Source organism: Phyllopteryx taeniolatus, chromosome 17, assembly GCF_024500385.1.
Source record: "Phyllopteryx taeniolatus isolate TA_2022b chromosome 17, UOR_Ptae_1.2, whole genome shotgun sequence".
NCBI classification, from domain to species: Eukaryota; Metazoa; Chordata; class Actinopteri; order Syngnathiformes; family Syngnathidae; genus Phyllopteryx; species Phyllopteryx taeniolatus.
Window position 1 is genome coordinate 20,421,491 of NC_084518.1, and position 10,959 is coordinate 20,432,449.

Consider the following 10,959-nt stretch of genomic DNA (forward strand, 5'->3'; position numbering starts at 1 on the left):
CAGACCTGACGTGTCACCAACAGAAAAATGCAACATTAGCGACAAAGTCGCCAAAAGTATACAAAAAGCCTCGGTCAGGATTATTTATCGAGATTTGAATGATAGCAAACATGATCAAAACAGTGCACTTTTGTACTTGAATTTAATTGAAATACCGTTTTGTCTTTTAGCAAAATGAAATGGCTGGCAACCAGTTCAGGGTGTACCCCGCCTCCTGCCCGATGTTAGCTGGGATAGGCTCCAGCACGCCCGTGACCCTAGTGAGGAGAAGCGGCTCGGAAAATGGATGGATGGATGGAAATGTGTATACTTTAAACATCGCAAATATTGTATTAAAATTATATTGCATTACAAACAAGTATTTTTTTTAATTACTCTATATTTAAATGAATAGTTACCTGATGAAAGTAAATATTGTATATGATTTTTTAAAATAAAATATATTTTATTGATAATATTTTGTGTTAAATATTTTCTTCTTAAATTAAGATATTTAAAAAAATATTTTAAAATCATTTTTTCTAAATTAAATTAGTTATTTTTCACATCAACAATGATTTTACAAAAAAAAATATTTTGTTACAATATTTGTAATCAAAATACTATTTTATTAAAACTATTTTGTAAAAAACATAATTTTATCAATTTAAAAGCTGTTTATTTAAATATTTATTAAATCCAAATGAACATTTTTATTGAAATTAATTCATTACTATATTTTTTTCCAAATTTAAATTTAAATATATTTTATTAAAATTTATCTGCATTAAACATATTTTTACTACAGTAAAAATATTTCATCAAAAGTTATTTTTTTAATTCAACTCATACAAATATTGAATTAAACAAATATTTTATACAATTTTATAAAATCCATATTATATTTATTAAACAAATAAGATAAATGAATAATAAAATAATAAAATGAGAATATATTCATTTAACTTGAAAAAATTATTTGATTAAATTTGTTGTCAAATGTAAAATGTACTTCTGATAGTTATGAATCACTAGATTGCTCGAGGAAATGCTCATACAGTATTCTTCAACAATCCTGCTGTCCTGGAGGCCTGTGGCACCACAATGTGGAAAATGCCACGTGACTGCGGCACTTCCCTTTGTGTATCGGACATCTCTTCTAGTCTCACTCATCCACCATCTATTATTTAGTCTGTCTCGACGTGGCACAAATGGGTTGTGTTTTCTGCGCGACATCTGCCAACTTCGATCGTAAAGCGGCGCAATATAAAGCGCTCGGCCTGCGGGGGGCCACGTGTGAAAGCCGCAGGCGGATAAATTGCGGACCTATTGTTACGGCCCCTATTTGGTAGTTTTGTAGACGGTCTATTGCTTGTTCACTTCCAGTTGATTTTACTCTCAACCTAAATATACAACAAGGAGAATTACATCTTGTGTATTTAAAACAACCAGATATGCCGGATAGATATGTCTGTTTAGCGTAATGCTAACAAACAATACGAAAATGCAATAGATATGCTATAACATGTAGACAACACACAGATGATATAAAAATACTTATAGGCATATATTCTTTATCCTCTGTGACAAACAACTATTATTACTCATAGAAATATTGGTTTGGCGCTATCTGGTGGCATCTTGGTGCCAAGCACCCATGTTGGACTGAGGGGAGGAGCTTCATTTAATCAGGTCATACATAGATTTGTCTAATAGAAGAAAAATGCTTTGCTACCCTCTTTTGGTATAGACAATAAAATAAACTACAACAAACAAGTGCAGATGGAAAAAAAAAGGGCTGCAACAAAAAGGCAGACTGGCTGTATTTAAAAAACATTTAACGGCGTTTTCCCTAACCACCATATATTAAATTGAAAACAATTGTTATTTTTTAAATTAAAAATTTCCAAGACGAATTACACACTTGCATGCATTCTAATTTTCAAGGTGTGGCCACATCTCCTATTTCAGTCAACATCCAAAGTAAAAATGAAATACAATTACATTAAACAGTAGAGAAAGAGAGAGAAAAAGAAGCATTGTCAGCTGTGTCAAAAGAAAAAGAAAGGAGCAGATTCACTGTATTTTCTTATTTTTTTAAACATCTGGCATTTCCGTCTAACCACCACGTATTTAATTTTAATGTTACTTTTAAAATGTATGTATTTATGTTAAAGAAAACTCCTGCATGCGTCATGATTTGAAAGGCATGGAAACAGCTCCCATTTCAGCCAACAACCAAAAGGATAAGTAAAGTAAAACAGAAAATATCATAACATAAAATTAGATAACATTAAAAAAAGAACTATCCGCTCCAATATATGGAGGCCTACGGGCATTTGAGCATATACAAAAGTCTTCTTGGCATCAGAGAAAAAAGCTGCAGCTGCAAAGAAAGCGAAACGGGAGCAGACTGACAGACACCGATGACTCAGAGTTCCGATGCGGACGCTTAAGCGCATTTTCTGCAGGCTTTGGCCCTGAAACAGTCGCTGTGTTAAGCCCAAGTCATAGAGAACAAAGAAAATGCGCGTTCACTTTTTGATGAAATGGTGGCGTGTGTGGGCGGTGGCTGGCGGCATAAGTAGCCTACAAGTAAATGAAAGTCAGCAAAAAGAAAAAGAAAAAGAAAAGATAAAACAGCCGGCCTTCATCCCGCCAAAGTGTCGTGCAGCCATTCGGGATGCTAAATATGGCACTCGATGTAAGCGAGCTCATTAGCATAGCAATAGCTTTGGCGGTGGGCTAAAAATTCCACTTTAGTCGTGGCCACAGCAAGCAGGGCTAATGCAACGTCGATGTTGTCGAGCACACAAGCGCTCACAGCCGTCAAAGCGCGTGCATTGGATTAACGGCGATATTGACATAAATGCTCAGTCACGCCCTTCCGTCGCCAGCGTGCCGCGCCACTGGGAAAATACAGTAATAACAGCAAATGCTGACATTGCGCGCTACTGCGCGGACGTGAACTCAAGCAGCCCTTGCTGAACGAGGGACTTCCAAAGTCTATTTACAGCAGTGGACCCCCCGAGCTTATTTTGTTGCGTATCGTTTAAAAAGGTGCACGGCGACATATGAGGAGAATAAAAGCCACACAATCAACCAATTACTCTTCCGTACGTCAGCTTTGGGCCAATGAACTCATTCACTGGCAGCTGTTTTCAAAGCACAGTTGCACATACCGCAAGCCGTTTTGCAGCCAGTGCATCGGGATTGTATTCACAACATTTCACTTTTAGAGATTTTTTGTCATTTTGAGGGGGGGGGGGGGGGGGGGTGACATGAATTTGGTCCATTGTGGAACAAGGCAGTAAACCCAAAAAATGTTGAAAAAGTAAATTGCTGCTAATACTTGTCCACCATTTAATCGCTAATCATCACCACTACCCCCCCCCCCCCCCCCCCCGCCCCCCCCCACCCCCGATTCTGCCGCATTGAAATATAATTGAGTATTCCTGAGTGGCCAGTCGCTGGAGCGAGCAGATGCGCTTTTATAATGAATGCTAAACCAGGGGAACTCATTACCTTCCGCTACTGAAGAGAGAGCATGAAGGTTAGAGATAATGCTGGATTTAAAGCTTAGCTGATAAACCCGCCGCCGACCGTATCGGAAAGGGGTCACAAGTACAGTTGCACCTTCCTTTCTTTTGGCGGTGACGGTGGAATGATTGGTAGGTAGGCGGGAAGGTATGTAGGATGGTTAGAGTATATGTCGGTAGGTAAAAGGTTGGCCGATCGCAAAGGAGGTAGGCAGGTGACTGTTGCTTATAAGGAAGTAAAACATACAAGTTGTACGTTTGCGACGCATAGGTTAGTGTAGGTAGGTTGCTCGGTTGCTCGGTAGGTCAGTTGGTGGATAGGTAGGTAAGTCAATGCTAGGTGGGCGGATAGCTTGGTAGGTGATCGACACGTAGCTGGTGGGCAGTTCGCAGTTAGCTCGGTAGACGGGAAGGGATGGAGACACACTTGAGGACAGGCTGGACACCGGTTGGCCGAGGCCAGAGGAAGTGGGCGTGTCCAATTAGAGCAGCACTTTCTCATTTAAACAACTGTCAGCATCCCGGCATCCCATTCGTCTTCCTCCATCTGCCCGTCACCGTCCTCGTCCTAATGTTCATATCCGTCTCGTTATTCACGTAAAGGTCAAGCGCTCGCACATGCGCGCACGCGCACGCACGCGCACACGCGCGCACGCACACACGTGCCCACAGCAGAGCAGATGAGGCCCACAGCCTCAATTAGCCGGAACATCATTCCTCACACTAACACGCAAGGAAGGAGGAACACGGTGGTTTCTATCAACCGCAAAACACTGCAATGCTTCAGTTTCGAGAGAGCGACAGCAGCGGCGAGCACGCGCTTTGGGAGTTTTACACACCAGTTGTTTTATGGACTTTTCAAGGTTAGCGATACGTCTTTTACACCTCGGGACCAAATTGGAAGTGGTGCAGCACAGACATGAATAAAATAAATGAGGCAGAATAATAATACATCAAAATATACATAATAATACATGAAAATATGGAATAAAAACGATAATAAAATGACAATCGTAAAGAATATTTTAAAAACTTTACATTTGGAATAAAGTTAACATTTTAATTTGAGTTCCAAATGAATAAAACATGCAAGTTAAAATTTGATTGCTACCATTTAAAATAGGAATTTAGAATAAAAATTGTAATTTAAATGAAATATAATATCTGTTATTCAATTAATAAGTGTTGCCTACAAAGTCTAACATATTTTAAAAATAAACATTTATTATAAATGCAATGAATAGAAAGAATAAATAAGAAAGAATCAATATTAAAGGGCATCCATCTTGGGGGGGGGGGGGCATCCAAATGGGTGAGAGTGGGCATCGATGATGATTGGTTTTCTGGGGGGCGGGGGTCATAAAATACATCGCTTTGCACGCCACTGCTGTCTTGCGTTTGATAAGTTAAATGTGGCACAGGCGGATGTTTTTGTGATATATTTGATAAAAGGAGACAGGCTGAGCGCGAGCACATTTGAACTGCGGCGGGCCGCCGCCGCCGCACACTCCATCATTTCTCATTATTAAATGCAGCGTGCAGGATCAATAGCGGAGCAAAGTTTGCAACCACTATTTTGTTTTGCTTCCCATTGAAGCAGATGAACTTGATGTGAAATCGATGCATGAACCGTGGGGGCGTTTCGTTGGCTGTCTATGATCACACAAAGCTTCACTCCGCACGCCGCCTTTTGCCCAAAGTAAGCCTCACAAACAATGGTAAAAGTTATTCAAAGGAACATCATGCAGTTATGAAGCTAGTTCTTTGCTGCAAGCCTTTTTCAATTTTATATTAATAGGATGGGGGGGGGGGGGGGGGGCACATGGGACATTAATTTAGAGAAGAACATTAAGGGAACAATGCGACAGCGTTGAGCGCATGCAACATTAAACTGGACTGCAGTGAATACTGAACCCATTTTGTTGGTCATTTCATTAGGTACACCTTCACAATCGAGTTGAATCAAGTTGAATTACATCTAATTTCGTGTTACTTGGCGAATCATCAAACTTTGCTGTCAAGCTCCGCCCACATCCGATGGGGAAAACTCAACTCTCACAAGCACACGTTGCTCATATGTCTCGTGTGCAAGGTTCAAATGTGGGAGCAACCAGACAAAATCTCTCAAGAGGAGGAGATTTTTTTCATGAAGAAATGACCAAAATGGCCGCGTCGAAGCTAAATAGCTGACTTCCTGTGTATTTTCAGACATGGCTTCCTCAGACTTTTTTGTAGGTCTATTCATGATAGACTTGCCTACCAAATTTTGAGTGCCTCAGGGAAACTGGCTTCCCTAGCTGAATTTTCCCAAAACATCCTTGTTTTACAGTCATCAAACTTTCATCCAGATTCTTCACAATTTTCATGTGGCCGAGTAAACGTGGATCCAACTTAGTAGCCAACGGACTAAATGTCTAGATAGTGGGGGCTTTCTGGCATGTGCGTCATGTGCGACAAACTATTTGCTGCCTGAAGTGGTTTTCTGTAGCATAAAGGCGTTTCATTGGGGAATTGGCGCCCCCTTGTGGAGGCGCCCTGTGTAAGATTATTAGCAGAGCTTCACGGCGGTGAGGCGTCGTTACAGTCCAAGTGCGTACTTCCAGGGAACGGGAATCACAAGACTGTCGTTAAATCATAGGCCAAATAAATGTATGAATTATTATTAATCGACATTGATCCGACAATAAACCATGAGAGTCCCAAGTAATGTTATTGAAATCCCCACCCATCCGTCGATATTTAAAACACACACACAACTACGGGTGAACGTGTCGTTTGGGTCATGGCTTCGTGAGACTTTTTTTTTTGTGGGTCTGCTCATGATTGTCATGCGTACCAAATTTCATGTTGCTGAATGATACCGGCTTCAGGGGGTTGCATTTTCATTGCAGGGGGTGCGACCGAGATAATCCAATGTCAATTCGGAGCAAATAACGCTAAAATACAACTGACGACCTAGCCGCTTAGCACGTTAGCACGTTAGCATGTTGGCATGCGGCAAACTTTGCAAGCGACTTTGTACCGTCTGGTGATGGATTTTTTGCAGTGTTGCCATGAAATGTCAAAGTGGTCTGAAAAAAAAAAGTAAAAAAAAAAAATAAAAAAAATAAATGTGAAAACTCCTCGCTGCGCTCCCTTGACGTTTAATAAAAAGAAAAGCGTCGGAAAAAGGTCAGCTCAGTTAGGCGATGCGGCGATAAGGGATGATGTGACACTTTAATGCTTTTTTTTTTTTTTTTTTCGGCTTCCCAATAAACAGCGCATTTGCAAAAAAAAAAAAAAAATCCCATTTGATGCTCCGTTTAACCGCCCGCCACTGAAACTGAAGCCAATCTTTCCACATGTTGACATTTGCACGAGACATGAGGTGCATGACTTAAAGATGAATAGAGTTCGACTTTGAGGCCTTTTATAATCTGTTACCAACTGAAAGCGACACCGTCTTCTCGTCTCGTAACACCTGAGGCTGTTGTAACGCTCAAAGCTGGTCTTGGTCTCGAGACTGATATAAAAAACAGCAGACTTCCTTGCATGGATTCTTGAATTTTTTTGCTGTGTCCTGTTCTGATAGACCTGTGCAACCAATTTTGCGTTGATCGGGGCAACTCTTGTCTGATTTTTTTTGGTTTTGTTTTGTTTTGTTTCAACTTTCCCCAAAATCCTGGAAATTCATTCCTTGTCATTGCAGTTGAAGTCTGGATTTCCTGTGTTTCTGGCAGAAGACGACGGCGTATCTAATCTAATTTCCGCCGTTTCTCCCCAGCTCGGATACGCTGGGGCTCAGGTTTCTTGCCATCCGTCATCTGGGGTGGGATAATCAGATTAGGGGCCAGACCAGGGAGATGAAAGGAGGAGAAAAAGAAGGAGGAGAACCACCACACACCTCCTCAGTCCTAATCAGATTACCACAGTTTGGTTGCGACTAGGGATGCAAAGGGCTGGACATTTTCCAGGAAATTTCAGGAAAGTTAGTTCAACAATTTCCTTTTGAGTCAATAAAGTGTATACTTGACATAACGTAGCGGGTTAGTTAGTTTAGTTTAGTTTCCTGAATTTTCTTTGGCATCAATGGCGTATCTTCCTACCCCTAACCTTACATACCTTACCTTCAGTTAGTTAGTTAGGTCGGTAGTAAGTCACTCCTGTAACTTAATGGGTCAGTCAGTCAGTTGCCATTTAGTCAGTCAGTTTTGTCAGTCCTCAGCAAGTCGTCAGTTAGTCCTCAGTTATTCAGTTAGTCGGTTCGTCAGTTAATCGAGTTCGTCACTTTGTTGACAGTTCATAGTCAGTCAGAAGTTCACCAATTAGTCGTCTGTTCGTCGACAGTTGGTCATCAGCTAGTTGCCAGTCATCAATTCCTGTCCTCATCAGTTAATTGTCTGTTAGTCCGTCCGTCTGTTCGTTAGTATTCAGCATTTTCTTCCATATTACAAAGGACCTTCCTAACCCAGTTAGGTAGGGCATTGGCAAGTAAGATCAATAAAGCAGGCACCTAACATAAACGAGTTAGTACGTCAAGTAGTTGGAAACAATTGAAAACCTTGACAAATGCAGTTTTTATTCCCTGACTTCTCAGACTTTATTTCAACTAGCAATACCTGATTTTCTTTTTAAATGTGTCCACCAGATGCGACTACTTTTCACCCATTCAAAGCATGCAGCAACCGTTCACAGCCTTCTACTGTTTTCTGCCAGCGCACCTTGCTACTGAAATAATGACAATGTGTGCGTGCGTGTCCTACGATATCCGTCCGTCGTCTTTTTCCCCAAAACGTTAACACACCGCACTACCTATTAGTTCTCATGAGATAGCGTACCTTATTGGTTGTGCATCACACACACTCACACAGGTTATTTTTCCAATATATGGCAACTTATGGGCCACCCTGAGTAAGACACGCAGCCGTCGGCCACAATGCAACGATTGTCATCCAGCACACGCACGGCTGTCATTTCTTATTCATTGCATTTCTCTGTGTGTTCTTTTCGACAGGAGCCTCGTTATCGCTGAGTGCGATGCGCACACACTCGCATGGTGACTTCCCGCTTCGCGCACGCGTGTATGCCAAACACCAGCCGCCTAATGAAAAGGTGCAGATGGCGTGATGTTGCTTTGATGGCCTTCAGTGCAAACGCCTGCCTGTTTGCTTTTTAATAGGCCCTGAGCAGAAGGACACAATCGATGCATTCGAAGCTAATAGTCTGATTGCCTTCTATTGGCGCTCGCGTGTTGCGCTTCGGGCAGGAAAACAAAAAGGAGGGATGAGGGAAGAGTAGCGCAAGAAGGAGTAAGAGAGTGACTGAGTTAGTTCCCAGAATTTTATTTGGTATCAATAAAGTATCTACCTATCCTAACTTAACTTTACCTAGTCATTTAGTTAGGTAAAGGGTCAATAAAAGATGAGGTCAGTCAGTCTAGTAGTTAGTTAATTGGTCAGTTAGGTGATATGTTATTCCATTCCTTTGAGTTAGTTTGTGAAAGTAAATGAGTTGTTTTCTGTGTCCTGCGTTGAGTTTCCGCCTGGAGAGCACAGTGCCGGCGCGTCCTCGGCGTTTGTCCTCCTCAGGTGGCGACCGCGATGCTCGCCATGTCGTGCTTTATGTGCCTTGAAAGGAAAGAAAAAGGACGTACGCGTGCTCATTGTGGCTTGCGGTGGGCTCGGTCCTCTTCTGCGCATCTCCCGAGGACGGCGGCCGATCAATTTGAATTAGCCTGTTGCCTCTCAGGGTGTACGTGACTAATGGGGGGGCTAAAGTGCAACCCCTCCATCAAACACGCATGTTGTATATGAACAATGTTGCCTCTTCAGCAGTTTTATCATGTTGGGTGGTGGTGGGGGGCTGGGGGGGGGGGGGGGAAGTCTCCAAAGCCAGGGGACGAGATGTTGCCATGGCAATAAAGGAACCCGACTGGGTCAGAGCGCAAGCTTTGGATGTCAACTCTTTCCACACTAGTGGCTTCAACCTGCGGCTGTTGAGAGTGCAGGACGCAGATAAGACCCTCACCCCCACTCCGTATCCCCCACCCTAAAGACTGAGAAGACACACTCGCACACACTTTGATATCCAAGATGAGCTTCCTTTGCGGCAGGCCATCTACAAACTTCCAGAGATCGCTGGCTTGTGTGGCTATGTACTGATACATGTACACTTTTTTTTGTTTTGCTACGTACAACGCTGCTGACTATTCTCGCTGCTGTTCACGTTCACTCTTCTATACATACCATTTATTATACAGCGCATTTTATTTTTTTTTAACTTTTCAAGTAGTACAATGTGCATCATTTTTTTAATAAATACAGTTACATTTGCATTCAATTTTTAAGAAGTTTTCTTTTTAAATATTAATTAAGGTATAATTTTTAACATTTCTGTGTAATGCATTTTACTAGAATCATTAGTAAAGAAGTTTTTTTTCCCGATATTCAAAATTGTTCATAATGTTACAGCGCTTTAAACTTGCTTTATTTTTTAAAATTCAGTACAGCACATTCCCTGAAAATCCCGTCCCACTCCGCCGCCGTTCCATGGAAGCCACGCTGCTTCGGTCGGAGATAAACTTTTAGAGGCGCTCAGGAGAAAAGCGGCTCAAGCAGCAACGTCGTGTTGATGAAATGGCTGCGAGTCGTCTACCGGAAGAGATCTTGTTTAAATGGCCGCCGCAATCAATCGCCTTTTACGGCAGAAGAATTAGCTTCAGGACTATTTTTAGATTCAATCCTGTTTTTTTTTTTTCTTCTTCAAGCTGCACACACACACACACACACACCGGCTGGTATGAGGATGCAAATAGCTCCCATGAGGCAGGCGACCTCGTGCAAAGCTGCTTGTATATGCCATACACTCATTGATACACAAGCTTACCGTAATTGACTATTGATTATCATGCACGCGATTCACCGCTAACAGCCACCAAGAGCTCAGCCTACACAAATTACTTTTTATGACATGATTCATATTTTACCCCCCCACACACTTTTCTACATGTTTTACCCCCCACCCCCGCCATCTGATGGTGTCCCTCGTTGATTTCGCCATGTACGAGTGAGCGTTTCTCATTATGATGCACCGAAAGGTCATTCCGAATGACCGTCGGCATCACGGCGCGTCAACGCTGATGGATTCAGGTCGCATCCACAGCGGGGACGAGGACTCTGCTGGATGTTTCTTTTTGAGTCACATCCGCAGGGCAGGAAAAGTGAGCGCTGAAATGTGGCGGTCCCTTGAGCCCGCTGAAATCGCTACGTTGGTTATTACTAAATCAACTTTTGAGGAGTCCACAAGAAAACACTTCTCGCAATCTATTTTATCTATTTTAGTCCGGCTTCAGGGCAGATCACTCTACTGGGACGGCCCTCACCAAAGTGACCAAAGATCTTTTTCTAGCTATGTGACATGAACACTTCATCAATAGTGTTATTACTTGACCTCAGCGCTTGTG